Raw genomic sequence first — 17,677 nt, 5'->3', positions numbered from 1 at the left:
GGAGTGTAAGCGCCGATGTGTCAAGGACCAGGAGGTCCAGAAGGGGCGTGTCCGACGGTTCATGACAGCATGCCTCCTCCAAAAACCCGTCCCGCCGGGTTTGCCTGGGTTTATGAGATGGAACCTTCTGAGTAACCTGGGGGTATTTAAGTTTGAGATTGGTTCCCAAGTGCGTTCACTGGAAGGGTATGCTTTCCATTCCACCAAGTACTGGAGCTGACCACATTTATATCTAGAGTCACATATTCTGGAGACTTCATATTCCAGTTGGTCATTGACAAGTACAGGATTGGGTCTGAGGTTAGTCTGGGAGGTCTGGATGTATGGTTTCATCAGAGATGTATGGAAAACTGGGTGAATTTTCTTCCAGGAATCTGGTAATTTGAGTGGAAAGGCCACTGGGTTAATGATTTCTTTTATGGAAAAGGGTCCATAATACTGGGGAGCCAGTTTATTTGGTCGTAGATGGGGCAGTAGTCTCGAGGATAGCCATACCTTATTTCCTACTTCGTAGGAGGGCCCTGGTCTTATTTTGGAATCCGCATAATGCTTGGTATGAGTCCGAGCCCTTTCTAACTGCTCTTTGGCTTCTCTTTGTACACTGATGAGTGTTTCAATCCAGGTATCAACTGTAGGAACAGGTGTAGGATGTGGGAGGACGGAAGGTAGCACTGAAGGGTGAAAACCTTGACTGCAGAAAAAAGGGCTGGTCTTGAGATCCGAGTGATCCAAATTATTATAGGAGAATTCAGCCAGAGGTATTAGAAGTGACCAATCGTCCTGGACCTTGGTAGTGAAACAACAGAGATATTGTTCCAGGGTTTGATTCATACATTCGGTAGCCCCATTAGTCTGTGGATGATACCCTGAAGAGAGGGCACATTGTATTCCCAGTATTCGGCAAAGGTGTTTCCAAAATTGAGATATGTATTGAGGTCCTCTGTCTGATATGATCTTGGAAGGGAGTCCATGGAGTCTAAATATGTGTTCCAGAAAGATTCCAGCAAGTTCTGAGGAAGAAGGTAGTTTACCTAATGGTGTAAAATGAGCCGTATGAGTGAATAAATCTATGGTGACCATGATAGTTGTGTACCCCCTGGAAGGTGGTAGTTCCACAATGAGGTCCGTAGCAATAATTTCCCAGGGCCTTGTTGGTAGTGTGGGCTGAAGTAGGAGGCCCGCCGGTCTCTTGTTGTCATGTTTGTTTTGACTGCAGACTGCACAGACTTGAATGTACAGTCGTACGTCAGTTTTCATTCTCGGCCACCAAAATTGTCTTTGTAGAAGATGGAGGGTTTTTGTGATGCCACGATGTCTGGAGTGAAGGGTATCGTGACAGAGGTTTAATATCCTTTTGATGCTTAACGGCCATTTTGGAAGTACCACGGAGTGTAAGCCCCGATGTGTCAAGGACCAGGAGGTCCAGAAGGCGCATGTCCGATGGTTCATGACAGTGATATACAAAAGTGCACACATTGGCAGTCCCTTCCATGCAATTTTCACAAAATAAAAAAATGTGAATCTCTGTTGCGTGCATATTATAAGCAGAACCATGTGGGGTGCATTTAAAGGCCCCAAACAGAAGACCCTTTCACACGAATAGCAGGATTTTAAACACTGATACCAAAACGGTCTGGCATTTGTTTTTGTTTTTTAAGCAAAATTAAAGAGACATATGGAAATGGGCCTACCTCTCATTACCAATGGATAATCACCATTTTAAGTTACAAAAGAAGGAGGAATCAAAGTCCCTGTTGCGTGGAAACAGAATTTTTAAACATTGAAAACAAAAACTGCCTGCACAGGTGTTTGCAAAGAAAAGCAGTTTGAAAAAGTGAGAAAAAAGTATCACTGCTCTCAGAAAATGTGACGAAAAGAAAACAAGATATGCAGTTTGACAAAAAGCGATGTATACTATGTTTCACCTTTGAATCTCCAGTGACATTTTGAAAAGCCACTTTGTATTCATGGAAAATGTTAGCCCCAGGCAGATCCTTTTGCCATCTGTGAGCACAACTTCACAAGGAGATCTCCCACTTCTTACCTGGATGTCACATCTCCCATCTACTGACCAACCGCAATAAAATGTCCTGCTAAAGGCATCAAAACTCAGAGTTCTCGAGACCTGCTGGCTCTGAAAGCATTGACATCAATAAAAGTTACCCTTGGCTGGAGCAGGACTAATATGTGTGAAAATAGGGGCACCCACATCAAAGAGCAAACTTCCAAACCAAAGGAGATTGATTAAAAAAAAAAAAAAAACTCTGGCTTACCCAGTGAAAATAAATGACCAGAAGGCAGGAGTGCCATTTTTCACACATGAAGTTTAACAATTACTTTAAAAGGACTATTATCACTTGGGCCTTTTCCTCAGCCAGCATAAGTCAGATGGATTTTATCCATGTTCCATTTTTTTATGTAATTTCCAGGTGATTTTGGGGATATAAAATTAATCTACCTGTTGCTCGGGGAACTGTAATGGCCAGTTAAACTAGGTTTCTGGCTGACATGAACATGTTCCAAATGTGAGAGTTGGCGAGCGGGTAGAAAATTAAATTAGGGATATGCTTAACTTACATATTCATAACTGTTGTACGTTTTATGGAAACGGGACATGGCCACATGACCATGCTACATGGTACTGATTTGGTGGTCAGCTTATCTAATTCTCCATGATTAGCCGATTCAGAAAATATTTTTATTATGGCAGTTGCTAGTAAAATTATGAAGTTGTGATACATAACTAGTTTTTGCCAACAAGTTGAAAGGAGAACAAAAGGCGATTACAAATGGAATTGCCATATGTTGCTCCAGACCCCTAAACAAATCCTGACTTGAAGGCTGGATTTGGAGGGAGAGATAAGGGTAACTGTCCAATCCTAGTGGCAGGAATTATTGCAGGGTACTTCCCCAAGATTGTAAAATTGGTGGTGTCATCGCTGCTATATAAGGGGTATTGCACTAGGACAGAAAAATGGAGGAAAAAGACAGAAAGAGAGGAACATACAGACAGAGAGACAGAGAGGGCTGCTGAAACGTACCATCTGACAGCTGGAAGGAAACACCAAAGGAGAGTGCTGAGAGTGCATCTGAGTGGAGCTGCCTATTCCTAGGAAGGTGTCAGGTCTATGGTTTAACAAGTCCGACTCTTCTTGTTCGTCACTGAATACAACTTCCCCCTCCTCCTCACCTGTGTCTTCAGAAGATGAATAGCGCAAGCGTCTTTGCCTCCTTCGTTCCTTTTGCCTTTTTTTGTAGAGATACGGCCTTCCCTGAATAGAAGCCATTCTGCTGCCTTGAAATAACAAGGGAGTCAGAGGACCCCTTCCCAAGAACACCTATCAGAGGAAAAAAGCTGAAAAAACCTCTGTGGATTACTGATCAAGTCCTTCAGAAAGCGGATATTGGTTTGTGGTAATCCAAGGTATGAAGAAGGACTCAGAGAAATGTGGAAACCACCCACTCGGTCTGAGGATTGCGGAAACTCCCCCTCGGCCCGAGGATACGGGTTCTGACGCCCATTGGATGGTAAGTTTGAGCAGAGGGGATGTGGAATTGTCCGTTCCTGACAGCAAGGGTGAGGCCAGGAGTTGGAGGGCAGCCGAGAGAAAATGATGCGGCAGAGGAGGGAAACCAAACCTGGTGGTGATCCTAATGACAGCAGAAACGCCAAGTACACCACAGCCTCCAAGCAGGAAGGTGCATGACAGTATGCGGTCTACTCGATTTACCCGGATGACTCCGGTGAAAGCGTTGAACCAGAATGGGGGCATGGAGATGTGATACGGGTTACCAGGAGTCTACAGAATGAGAATACCCTTTCCAATGGACTAAGTATTCCAATCGTCCACTCCTGTATCGGGAGTCCATGATCTTGGCTACCTCATATTCCTCGGGTGTTTCATCCGCTGTAGTATGGGTTCTGAGTCTGGGACGACCATAAGGATCGGCATGATACGCCTTGAGTAGGGAGGAGTGAAAAACAGGATGTATGCGGTTCATGTGTTTGGGCAATTGAAGGCGGTACACCAAGGGGTTGATGCATTCCAGCACTGTGAAGAGACCTAAATACCTAGGTGACAGCTTGGTGGGCCGTAACCATCGCGGAAGATACTTGGTAGAAAGCCATACTTTGATGCCTTTAGTCCACATCGGTGACGGCTGACGATGAGGGTTGCTCTGAGTGCAGTACCTGAGTTGGCTGTCTTGCAAACCTTCTTTGGCAGTCTTGTGTGCCTCAGCGATGTTAGAAAGGATGGCATTCGCTGAACTGAACTGACTATTCTTCAGCAGTAAAAACAAGGATGGTAACCGTAGGAACAAAAAAAAGGACTGACCATGGTAGCGCTGTGTTTGGAGTTGTTATAAGAGAACTCAGCCAGGGGAAACACAGCTACCCAGTTATCTTATTGTTGGTTAACATAACAACGGAGATATTGCTCTAGAGAAGAGTTCAGCCATTCTGTCTGTCCGTTGGTCTGAGGGTGAAAACTCGTTCAATTTCCACCTTGTCACAGAATGCTCTCCAGAAGCGTGAGGTGTATTGGCTGCCCTGGTCAGCGATGATCTTCTCAGGTATCCCATGAAGGCAAAAAATGTCCTTAGTGAAGACACAGGCCATCTTGGCCGCAGAGGGAACTCCTGGTAGGGGAGAAAAGTGTGCCATTTTGGTGAAGGTATCCACGGTAATCATTATACAAGTACATCCCTCGGAACGAGGCAGTTCCACTATGAAATCAGTGCTGAGGACACTCCAGGGTCTTGTTGGCAGTTTATCTTGCTGTAATAAACCCACCTGGCATTGGGTGTTATATTTGATCTGATAACACACTGGGCATGATCTAACGTATTGAGTAACGTCCGTCTGTTGATTCGGACACCAGAATTGTCTTTTGAGCAGTTACTGGGTGTTTTGCACCCCTCTATGACCGGCCAGTCGGTCATCTTGACACCATTTTAGAGCCTGTCGTCTTGTGGTGGGATCAGGCAGGAATAAACGATGGCTTATGAACAGCAGACCGTTTCGTCTGTAGACGATGTCTCTAGTATTGGTCTTGTAGGTATTATTTGTCGTAACGGTGGCGCCTTTAACCTCCTGAAGGAAGGTGGACAATTAGCTTACAATTCTCTTTCGTGGGAAAAGTAGTTCTGGTGAATGTTCGGAGGACATACCAGGAATGGGAATCCGTGAAAGGGCGTCTGCCAGTATGTTCTTGGAGCCTGGTATGTATGTAACAATTAAATCGTATTGAGCAAAAAAATGTCCCCACCTAGCCTGACGTGAATTTATGCATTCCATATGTTGGATGACCTTCAGATATTTATGGTCGGTCTGCAGAATAAAAGGATGTGTAGCTCCCTGGAGGAGATGACGCCATTCTTCACAGGCGGTTTTCATGGCCAGCAACTCCTTTTCGATGACCGAGTAGTTGGCCGGACTGGGTGTAAATGTTTTCGATACATAAGCTATAGGGTGTTCTGTCCCATCAAATTCTTGGAGTAGGACTGCTCCTATAGAGATGGCCGAAGCATTGGCCTCCATGATAAAAGGTTGTGTCGCATCAGGTTAATGTAATACTGGGGCTTTGCAGAACAGGTGTTTCAAATGCAGGAAGGCCTCGTCTGCTGCTTCCGACCAGGAAAAAGGAGCTGCGGCTTTCTTCAGTAATTATGTTATAGAAGCACTTTATCAGAAAACCCATTGATGAACTTGTGGTAGAAGTTGGCTAGGCCTAAGAACCTCTGGACTTCCTTTACTGAGGTGGGAGAAGGCCATTCAAGGATGGCTTTGACCTTCCGTGGATCCATTTCAATACCTGCTTTGGACAGGATGAATCCCAAATAGGGAACAGTGGATGGGTGAAACACACATTTCCCTGGATTAACCAGCAGGTGGTGGTCGTTCAGTTGTTGTAGCACTTGGGGAAGATGTTGTTGATGACTTTTGTGCGAGGATGAGTAGACCCGGATATCATCGAGATAGATGATGGTACAATTATACAGCAGATCCGAGAATATACGGTCCATAAACTTTTGAAAGATGGACGGAGTGTTGACCAGCCCAAAGGGCATAACTCTGTATTCAAAGTGTCCATATGGGGTGCGGAACGTTGTCTTCCATTCATCCCCCGCACGGACACGTAACAAGTGATATGCCCTCCTCAGTTCCAATTTAGTGAATACCACTGCTCCTTGTACCGCCTCCCTTATATCCTTTATGAGGGGCATAGGATACCTATCCCGGAGTGTCACTCGGTTCAGCCCTCTGTAGTCGATACAAGGTCTGAGTTCCTGAGTGTCACTTTTTGGGACAAAAAACAGTGAGGCCCCAGCAGGGTAACGTGAGGGTTGAATCAGACCGTTGAGTAGATTGGAGTCTAGATATTTCCTAAGTACTTCATTTTCCTTCAATGAGAGCGAAAACATGCGACCAAAAGGAACAAGGTCATCTGGTAGTAGAAAAATGGCACAATCCTCTTGACGATGTGGTGGTAGGTCTTGAGGACCCTTGTCCAAAAACACTTTGCTGAACTCATATAATTCCGACGGAACATATGAATCCCCAATGTGGTTGGAGGAATGGAATAATCCGTTAGGGCCCTTACAGTAGAATAATGGATATTTGAGAGGCATGATTTACGGCAATGTTCGGAGGTGAAGGCAACCTGTTTTTTTTTCCAATCTATGGTTGGATTGTGTTTTCTTAACCAAGACACACCAAGGATGACTGGAAAATGGGCAGCCCTGATTAAGTCGAACTGGATTACTTCAGTGTGTTGTAGCACTGTCATGGTAAGTGCTACTGTAGTGTGGGTTACAAGTCTAGAACTCAAGGGTCTACTGTCAACCCCCTCAACCTTCTGGTTCTCGTCCTTTTCCAGGAGGACTATTCTGCTCCTATTGGCCCACACAGTATCCATAAAACACCCTGCTGCTCCGCAGTCAACCAGGGCCAAGACGTCTATCGGTTGTGATTCCTTGTGTAGCTGTACAGCGACTACAATTAACCGATTGTCGTCAGTTGACAATGAGGAAGAGTCCGACATTGTGGCGTAGGGACTGGACGGACTGCCTCGGAAACTTGTCCCTGTTACTTCCATGGTCTGTCGTTTCCCGGACGGTGAGGATGGACTCCTGAACAGTCTCTAAGTAGGTGTTTCTCAGATCCACAATACATATAGAGACGGTTCTATTTACGTCTTTTGCGTTCTTCAGTTGTCAAAGGTCCTCGGGTGGTCCCAATTTTCATAGGTTCTTCTTTGGGTGGTCGAGGTGAAGGAGGGATGGGAAGAGTCAGGATGGAAGGATGTGGTTTGACCCTTTCTCCAGCCACTCTGCTGCCTTGAAATAACAAGGGAGGCAGACGACCCCTTCCTGAGAGCGCCTATCAGAGGAAAAAGCCAACACTGAAAAAACCTCTGTGGATTCCTGATCAAGTCCTTCATAAAAGCGGATGTTGGTTTGTGGTAATCCAAGTTATGAAGAAGGACTCCGAGAAATGTGGAAACCACCCATTGGTCCAAGGATTGCGGAAACTCCTACTCGGTCCGAGGATACGGGATCCGACGCCCAATGGATGGTAAGTTTGAGCAGAGGGGGTGTGGAATTGTCCGTTCCTGATTGAAATGGTGAGGCCAGGAGCTGGAGGGCAGCCGAGAGAAAATTACGCGGCAGAGAGGTAAGTGAGAATGTGGAGCAGCGTACTACGCTGAGGGGAAGCACTGTGGCAGATCCGGAACAGTGGGGGAGCCGCGGCACGGGAAAGAAAGAAGCAAAGAGGAGGGTCTGAAGGTAAGTCAGACGGAGGAAAAAGCAGAAGAAAGCAGAAGGCAGATACCTGATTGACTCCAAGAGTCTAAGGAGAAAACTAGCGTATAATCCCAAAATCACCGAAGCGGAAAGGGTTGCAAATCAAAGATGCTAAGGTTAGAAGCGTTGTTAAAGGAACACTAGACATAGAAGACGGACAAGGAAAAAAACATAAAGACTAGACCGTAACTCATGTATGCAATAGGAGATAGACAATGAAGAAGGACAACAAAGTAGATAGACCCGCAAACCAGGCAGATGACAGGATAGAGAACATAGAAAAGGGACAAAAAGAAAATAAGCCTATTAATCAGGAAGAAAACAGTACAGAGGAGGGAAACCAAACCTGGTGGTGATCCTAATGGTGGCAGAAACGCCAACTACCCCACAGCCTCCAAGCAGGAAGGTGCATGACAGAAGGCCTCAAAGCTAATTGGGTCCTATGGTGGAGAGAGGGAGGCCATCTTTGAGAGTTGAGTGACCAGACCCCTGCCGTCTCTTTCCAGAGTGTCCTGAGATGCAGCTGGCTTTCCTGAACCTTAAACAGAGGTTTTCTATGTAAGTAGAACTGAGCCCTAGGAAACCCAATGGTGGGGGAATCTTCTTGCCCTGAATCATTTCCCTTTATATTGGGTGGGGGGCAAAACTGTGTAGATCCTTAGCCTACTTTACCAAAAATATTAATGTAATGAATCCCTCATTTGGCAGAACACTACGGGGTGAATTTTGTTAAAATTTGAAATTAACAAAGCTCACTTTGCAGTGTGTGCTGAAAACGATTGCCTATACATTCATTGGGTATTTGTTGTTGTCCAGCTGACCCCAACTTCTTTAAGGAAGCCGGGTGTCTGTGTTTTTAAATCAGTCCAACCTTTGTATCCAACTTCTCCAACACAGGCCTTTCAATAAGGGGGGTCTGAAATCCAAAATATCCCAAAGCATTATTTTTCTGTCTGACTTCCAAACATAGACCAAAACAAGTGGAGGTCAGAAAAACAAAATGATAAATCACCCTGTGTTTATTTTAAACCAAAAGTGTTGGCCAAATCATAATTACCAATCTTGAAATCCTAGTGTTAGCCTTTTAAGTCGGCAGGAAAATCAAAATCGCACAACATTATACGACAAGTGCCTTGATGATTGATCAGTGTAATTATTTTATGAATGGAAATTTGCAGAAAGTGAAGAATTGCGATTGTGTTATTTTTTATTTCACTTTTATGATTTTTTTATTTATGCTGAGAGAAGTTGATTGTGTTGTGTAACAAATAAAGTGGCGTTTGATATTTTTGTGCTAATTTCTATTACTTTTAATTTAAATAAATAGCAATATATTTCCTGCACACCAGCCTGGTTCTTGGCTCGTGTTAGCTCTGGGGAGAGGGATCCAAGGGGCATGATATGTGTCTGCGATAGGGCTAGAACAAAAAGAATCTGTTAAACAGTTTGTTGCATAACCACTTGAGTGGGGAGGGAAGGAACTCCCCGTGTTGAGGGTGGCCCTCAAAAAACAGTTACACATTGGGGTCTCGGGCCCAGATTTAACTTCCCATTCCTGAGCCCATAACAAGTACATTGTGACAGTCTATTCATTTTGATGCAATTGCATTAAGGTGGAGGTAAAGTCATCATTGTTTTGTTAAAGTGCCACTAGGACTTGACCCCTGAGTTCCATGGAGGTGTACAGGAAAAATTAAGATTATATTGGAATTTGTTTGAGGACATCAAACAGGAACAGTGTGATTTTGCCCCTGCATAAAAAAAGTTGTATTAAAATGCAAAACGCCAATTGTGAAAATGACTACTGTACACATTGGTGAAGAAAGGGAGCATCTCCTAGCTAAATTATTATTTAAAGGGGAATGGGGTGAGGGCGATGCAGGAAGCAGGAAAACCAGAATTGTGCTGGAGGTTACCTCAGTAAGCAATGATATTTGGCTTGAAGGCGGAATATTGCACAACACACTTGAGGCATTTTATATGACCACAACTGCCCGTGATGCACAAATACAAATGGATCAGCTAACTACTCAGTTATATTTTCCTTTGCTTTTAGTTGAAGAGTGTTGGCAAAATAGTGAGGTTAGTAGGATGAATCAGGCTGGAGATCAGTCACAGGCCCTGGATCGTGTTCATGGACTCAAAGATGAGTTAGAACACTGCAGCAAGAGAGTACAGAGCGTGAATCACAGTTTTCTGCACTGAAAAATGCACCTAAAGAGTGTGTAGAAAATCTGAGCTCACTGCAACACAAGCTAAATGACCAGGCTGCTCATAATAGAGTCATTTGGGCAGACATTATCACATTCCAATCACAAATAAAGCAACTGAAATTTGAAAATAGTAAATTCATTATCAAAGGGGTTGATTCCCAAAACCACTTTGATCAGATACCACCGCAGGTAAGTACTCTTGAAAACCAAAGGTATGAGAGCAGGTGCAGTGTATACAAGCGTATGGACCATTTTCTTGAATAAGAATTATAGATGAACTTGGCAATTAGATATTACTTTTACTTTATTGCCTGGTACCTATGCCAATGAAGAGAGCAGTTGTTTCCTGATTCATCTCAGCAGAGCAGAAAGGTACATCCACCAGTGGTTGCTGGCACTCTGGGGAATGAGGTAATCAAAGTTTTCCTAATGGCTAATGCATATCTCAAGAAAGAGAGAGAAGGCTGATTCTGGATGGATCTGCAACGCTACGTTGATAGTAAAGACCCCCCCCCCCTCACAGATTTTAGCCACCATCCTTTCACAGCTAATGGACAAACTGGAAAAGTTGTAGGTGATGCTACAGTTTATACTTAAAAAGTAAGTAGTGATTATGAGAAGATCTCAGGATTAGAGAATTTAAGTACATTGTTATTTGGGAAAGATGGAACAGGAATGAAATGAAGAAGCCACTGACAAACCAGTAGCTTGGCCCCCCAGCCCCCTGTGTCCAGCATGCAGCTATGACTATTTGTTTCTGTTTTAAAGAAATGTCTTAGGAAAAAAAGCTAAACTAACAGTTGTTCTGTGTTTTCTTTCCTACAGAGGAGATAGCCTAGACATTGGGCCTCATTACGTGTTTGCTGGTATCCTGGCGGTAAAACCACCTGGATATCGGCAAATGTAATTATCAATAGCAGTACTCAATATGGCCGAATGTCCACCGGAATATGAGTGCTGTTATACAGCTTTAGTCCCCATTCGATGGAGTCCCATACAGCCACCGGTCGCTGGTATTAACAGTGCCTATAATACCTGCAATTCTTGCTGGTAGGTTGTTGGTGGAATGACCTTGAGGGCATTCCTTCACCCCACTGGCAAACTTGTAGTTGGCCAGTTCGTTAACGTGCTGGTATATGTTGATACTGGTTCGCTATGAAACTACCACACCAGCAACATTTTAATGAGGCCTATTGTCTTTGTCATGTTCACATGCAAATTGATATAAAAGCAAAATTTTCAGAAACATGATCATATGGTATCCAATTTTATTTTGTTCGCTGTCCATCTCATGAGGATGAGGATTTTGCGTCAATTTAACTGTTTTTTTGTGCCTGTTTTAATGTATTTAACCTTTTTTTTTTAATAATGTTATGTTTTTAAAGAAAAACACAATTGTATGGTGGCTATCTATTTGTCATGTTCATAGGTTGATGTATTAGTTAAGAAAAATGGGACTAATTAATGGATTTTAGTAATGAATGTTAAGTTTAATACACCAATGAATGTTTATGAAAGTTTTAAGCATGTGTTCATTTGGCTATGAAAATAAAACAAGGACAAGACCCTAGTGTATTAACACATACTTAATCAGACATGTAGGGATAATTAGCTCTTGAATGTCAACCATGCACTAATTTCAGCAAGGCCACTGAGCGCTATAGAGACAGTGCACACCACTGTAGAAATGGTGCTAATGTTGCAGCATGTGCTAGATTTGTGTGCCTTAGTGCTGATGTGAGGCACTAAAGAAGGGGTGATTTGGGATTTAGCTTAGCAGAGTGTAGTGTGGAATGCTAACAATAAACACAACCAGATACTAACCCTACTAATAACCAATCTTAACAAGACTAATACTAGTGATTATTAGAAATTAGAAAGTTGTTGCTAAGGCCATAGACCAACTGCAGGCTGTGGGTGCAGGGGCAGTCACACCACGATGTTGACTTAGAAAATGAATACAAACATTGAAAGCTGAACTGCAGTGTGCATGGATATGAGTTTCAGAATGCAACGAGGCAGCAAAGTGTATTGTTGCAAAGAGAGTTTCTTTGTTCGAACAGGAAAAACACAGAGGATGTCAGGATGCTGTGTAGCACATTCATCCGGGTTGGAGAAAAAGTGCTGCACAAAGGTCACTTCGAAGAATGAGGATAGAATGGAAAATTACTAGATTGTGGGCTAAAGATGAGTGGTTATTGTTTAGAAACATTATTCATGATATCAGGAATGAGGGAAAAAACAGTGAAGGATATGTAGGAAGGTATAGGGGGAGGTTAAGAAAGAAAGACGTATAAGCACGAGGAGGAGGAGAGAAAGGGATGGACAATGAGATGAGAGAGATTGAAGAGAAGGAGAGAGGGAGAAAACAAATTGAAAACATTTGGATGGTGTGCTGTACCATGAGAGAACAGACGTAGCTGAGCTGGGCTGACGGGCCAATGTACCTCGCTGGACTTCAGCAGGCAGCTGGGAGTGGGAGGGATCAGCAAGTCAGATGGAAGGCATCCTTCATGCAGGCTGAATCCCCACCCCACTGGGCTCTTGCTGAGTGTGAGTATAAAACAAGAAGAATTAATGAAACAATTAATTAGGATAACCATTGTCCTAGTCTGGGAAGTGCCAATCGGGATAAAAACAAATACAGGGGGACGCAAACACATTTGTTCTTAGTTACCGAATAGCAGCTGTTTTCTCCAGTTCGAAAAGAGAGGTTCTGAGAAAGGGGTATTCTGCAGGAGCACTAAAGGCTATCACGTTCACTTTCACAGTTACAGATACAACAAACGCACGCCTTCTGCCAAGTGCTGTTCTATAAATAGGTTTGCTTGAAGAAAAGAGAAATAATTGCCCATAGGACTCCATGGGAATGGGGACCATGGAAACACCAGCAATGTAATTAACAGTGTTTCCATTGCCATCTGCAGGCGGGTGGCGTTACTCCCGCCAGGTCAGACCTGGCGGGAGCAACGCCACCCGCCTGCAGACTCATAGCTTGCCTGTCCAGAGACAACGGTGGCGGCAGGCTTACCGCCACCATTGTTTCCGGACCCGAAAACTCTGAATGAGGCCCATTGTTTTTGCTTTAATTTGCAGGACATTGTGGGATAAAATCATCCTTCAACTGAAGTTTGGCACTTTTCAGAAAACATTTTTTGCTTTCAAATTAAACATGCAATACTCCTGTAGAACCTTATGATGCTATGATATTATATGATAAGTCATTTATAATCTGCCTGTACACAAGTTTTTCTAAGCGTGACAAGACAAGGAGGGGGAAACAGAAGGAGGACAACCAGCGATCCTACTAGGCCTTGTGTCATTCAGATCGAACAAGTGCTGGTGAGAGGGAAGGGGAGAAGTGCAAAGGAGGGGTGGGGGTTGAGGAGAAGTGCAGGTGCATCAATATGTGCTGCCTGAGGGTGGCTCTTAAGTGCAAAGTGAAGGGACTGTAGGGTTACAGGTACAGGCCCTTAAATGCTGAGGGAGCCTGGAGGCAGTGCAAGGGCAACTGGACATGCAGGAGCCTGGGCCTGATTTCAGGGGTGGCCAGGTGACAAGTGTGCGGAGCTATCAGGACATGACCAGGGGAGAGGAGGACAGAAAGCGGAAGCGAAAAGGAAGGTCTTGAGTTGCTACTGGAACTGGAGGTGGTTCTGCTCAAGTTTGAGAGAGGCAGAGAGGCTGTTCCAGAGGGAGGCCCCAGCCAAGAAATGAGATCTGCCCACAATTTTTTGATTGGAAAAGCATCTGACCCTCAAAGAATTAGAGGTGGATGAGCAGAGAGCTCAAGAAGGAAGATGTTTAGGAAGAGAAAGTTGGAGGTAGTGTGGCCCCAGTCCCCAGAAAGTCTTGTGGATGTTGCAAAGGGTCTTGAATTTGATCCTTGCAGCCACAGGGAGCCAGTGCAGAGATTTCAGAGCTGGAGAGATACGATTACTGGGCTTGAGGCCAAGGACAAGTCTTGCAGTCCTGTTCTAGACGAGTTGTAAAAGTCAAAGTGTAGAGACAGTCAGATTTAGAAAGAGGCTGTTGCAATAGTCCAGCCTGGAAAGGACCAGGGCTCTACCGACAGTGAGCTTCTGGAGGAAAGTGAGAAAAGGCAGAAGGCCTCTGAGGATGTGTTGCTGAAAGTGCGACTTCTTAGCGATGTCAGAGATGTGAGGAGAGAAGGAGAGGGTGGAGTCAAAGATGACACCAAGTTCTTAGCCTCACAAGAAGGAGCAGGAAGAGGGCCCAGGGTGGGAGGCCAAAGAGAGAGAGGAAAGGAGGGAGCAGGTGTCCTGATGAGGTGGATCTCGGTCTTATTGGCATTAAGGCAAATATTATTGGCAGCACACCATTCCTGAATTGTGGCCAGACAGTCTTGCATAGGAGAAGGAGCAGAGGTGGCTGAGGGGAGCCTGAAGGATAGTTGCGTCTCAGCCGCATAACACTGAAAGTTAGAAAGGAATGTAGTGATGTGGTGGGTCAGAGGTGCCAGGTAGTGTTTGAATAGCCAAGGAGAAACATTAGGTCCCTGGCAAACACCATAAGTAGAGAGAGAACGAGAGAGAGAGATAGAGAGAGATAGAAGAGAGGAAAAACCCCAGTTGGACTTGGAGAGTTGCTCAGTGAGAAAGGAGGTCAACCAGGTCAGGGCCTGACCATTGATACCCAGGTTGTCACAGAGGCGATTGAGCAGGATGGCATGGTTGACCGTGTCAAAAGCAGAGGATAGATCGAAGAGAATGAGGACAGAAGGAAGATTAGAGTCAAGATTAGAGAGCAAGTCTTTATGGGTGTTCAAGAGAGCAGTTTCTGTGCTTCTGGCAGCTCTGAAGCCAGACTGCTCGTCATGGAAACAACCAACAGATTCAGTATGCAGATTAAGCTGGGAGATGGCCAGCTTTTCCAGGAGTTTGCCCAGAGTAGGAGTAATGGAGATCGGGCGATAATTAGCTAGAGAGGAAGGTTCGGCAGAGGTCTTCCTAAAACGGAGGTGCACAAGGGAGTGCTTAAGGGGGGGGGTTCCAGTGGCATTGGACTGATAGCAGAAATTGGCTAAGGCTGCAGCCAGTGTGTCGATGTGGTCCGTGATAGTTCTGGACGAGCAGGGGAGAACCTGCTTTGATGAGATTTTCATAGACCAGACTTGTCTAGAAACATTGTCATGAGTGAACAGGGGAAAGGAGGAGAAAGGAGGAGGAGAAGTGGCTGAAGATGTGGCAGGAGTGGCAGAGGAGGAGGAAGAGGAGGTAGAAGAAGAGAGAGTGGACATAATGTCCTGAGTTTTAGAGGTGAAATTAGAAGTGATGGCCTGGGAGCCTGGGAGGGAACAGGAGAGTTAGAAAGTGAAGCAGGATTTCTCAAGATCCTTGCAGATTTTGAAAAGTTTGGCCAAGTTGTTAGATGCCGCAAAAACACAGGCTTGGATGTAGGTTCGCTTTTTAGAGAGGATAGATAGCCTGTATAGCCTTTGGAGCAGTCGGCAGGCCAATTTGTCCGAGGGTGCACCTGATGCCCTCCATATCCTCTCAGCTGCACTACACTTGCGTTTAAGGGTGGTGAGGTTGGAATCATACCAAGAGATGCACTTGGAAGTGGGATTCAAGCGGATCTTCATGACAGGGGCAAGGACGTCAAGAGTGTTTAGAGATAGAGAGATGAAGGTTAGAGAGGTTTGTGTCAGAGTGTGAGTGAGCCAAAGGTGAAGGGGGAGGAGAGAAAGTAGTGGCAACAGCCTCCACTGACAGATGCTTCATGGGTCGGATGACCGAAAAGGTAGGTGGCAGTGCTGGGGGCGGCTTGACCTGAGGGGTACAGATAGAGGTGGAAGGAGAGGATGAAGTGGTCACTCCAAGAGAGAGGAGTGGTGAGAGAGTTGGAGAGGTGAAGGTGTTCGGCGATCAGAACATCCAGGGTGTGACCTGCAGAGTGAGTCTGGCCAGAGGGAAGACTAGAGAGAGAGAGTCACAGAGGTTGCAAAAGAATCCCGAAGAGCAGTTGGTGTCATCCTGGTAGATGTTCAGGTGTCAGAGGCGGAGAAGTTGAGAGGTAGAGGCAAGGAGGGAGGAGGAAACATCAGCCCACTCAGAGAGGAAGAGTGCAACCTGGCCAGGTGGCCTGTAGATAGTGGCCACAGTAAGAGAGAGGCTGGGAGAGATAGAGAGTCTGCAGACCAGGCATTTAAAGTAGGACTAGTCATACATAGGAATGACAGAAGCAGGGATCCACTCTTGGAAAATCAAGGCTACACCCGCCGCCGGAACAGTTGATTCTGAGTTCGGAGAGGATATTGTAGCCAACCAGAAGGAGAGTGTCAAAACTTGTGACAGAGCTGGCTGTGAGACTGAGTACATCCAAATGAAGCTCTTATAGGAGATGACAGATGTAAGAGGAGAGTTTGACATCAGAGCGAGAGTTGAGAGTAGCTATGTGGAACAGATTGCCACCTTTGAAGGACTTCTGTGGAGGGGTACAGGCCAGAGGTGCACCCGGCAGAAGTGTTGGAGGTGCCCGAGGATGGGCCGAGGAGGAAGAGAAGGCAGTGTAGTCTGAAAGGAAGAAGCGAGTGCCAGAGAGGTAGCTGAGGAAGGGGGCAACAGGGTGGCTAGAGAAACAGCAGATGGTGCCAGAGAGGTGGTGGAGGAAGGAGTCCGCAGAGGAGCTAGAGAGGGGTAAGTAGGGATAGTAGTAGATGAAACGAAGTTGATAAGGCATGGAAGCATCTAGCAAAAAGAAGGAGATTGGCCTGAGGGCCCTGGACCAAGCAGGTGTCATTTAGGTAGACATTAATGATGGTCTTAGAGGAAAGGAAGGGGGTCAGGAGGGTCTCCCACTGGGTGCCATCATTAATGGGAGAAGTGGAAAAAGGAGAGGGAACAGAAACCATATACGGGCTCCATAGGCCTGGAGAGGGAAAGGCAACGAGGATGTCGATGAGGGTCTGTCTGGAGGAAGTACTGCTGTAGGTATCAGTGATAGGGAGGCCTGGGTTGGAGACCAGGATGTGTCTTTTGAGCTTCTTCCTGCCAGACTTAGTGAGAGAGATAGGATAGTAGATAGACTAGCAGTTAGAGAAGATAGATGAGACAGGGAGCACCATAGAGGGTATGGGAGAAGGGGGTTTGGGGTTTGCTCAAGCAGGTGGGGGGCTAGTGCAGTGGGAAGACAGTAGGGAGGCACAAGGGAAGATGGAACTGATCGCTGCTCTAAGTGTTGTAAATAATACTGTAGCAATTACTAATCCCAGAGATGATGGTACTCATCCCATCGATCTCGTGAGAGGTTAGAACTTGCAAAGTCGAAAACCCTGCCTGTGCAAGAGGCCAGTGCTAACCTCATTGAGCCGTCCAAGCAAATGGTTTGAGCAGGCCAGAGATGGAATTTTATACGAGATGTCATGCTCGCATGCAGCCCCTGACCCATTGTCATATTTTGAATCTTAATCACATTGCTTTTGTTTGCCTTTTAATGTTCTATATTATTAAATGTCTGACTGCAACCACCTTAAAAAATTGAGAGTAAAAAAGTACTCTGATTGTTCAAACTGTTAACGATAAGTGCTTTGGCCAATCACCTCCTACCACTGACCTCAAATACAATGTGATGGGGTATACCTTGCAAAATTAAAGTCAAATGTCACAAAAGCTTCATGTTCACATTCTTTTGTG

Source organism: Ambystoma mexicanum, chromosome 5p (assembly GCF_040938575.1).
Source record: "Ambystoma mexicanum isolate Mex_15411 chromosome 5p, UKY_AmexF1_1, whole genome shotgun sequence".
NCBI lineage: Eukaryota > Metazoa > Chordata > Amphibia > Caudata > Ambystomatidae > Ambystoma > Ambystoma mexicanum.
The sequence above is the reverse complement of the archived record's forward strand: the minus strand, read 5'-3'. Positions refer to the sequence as shown.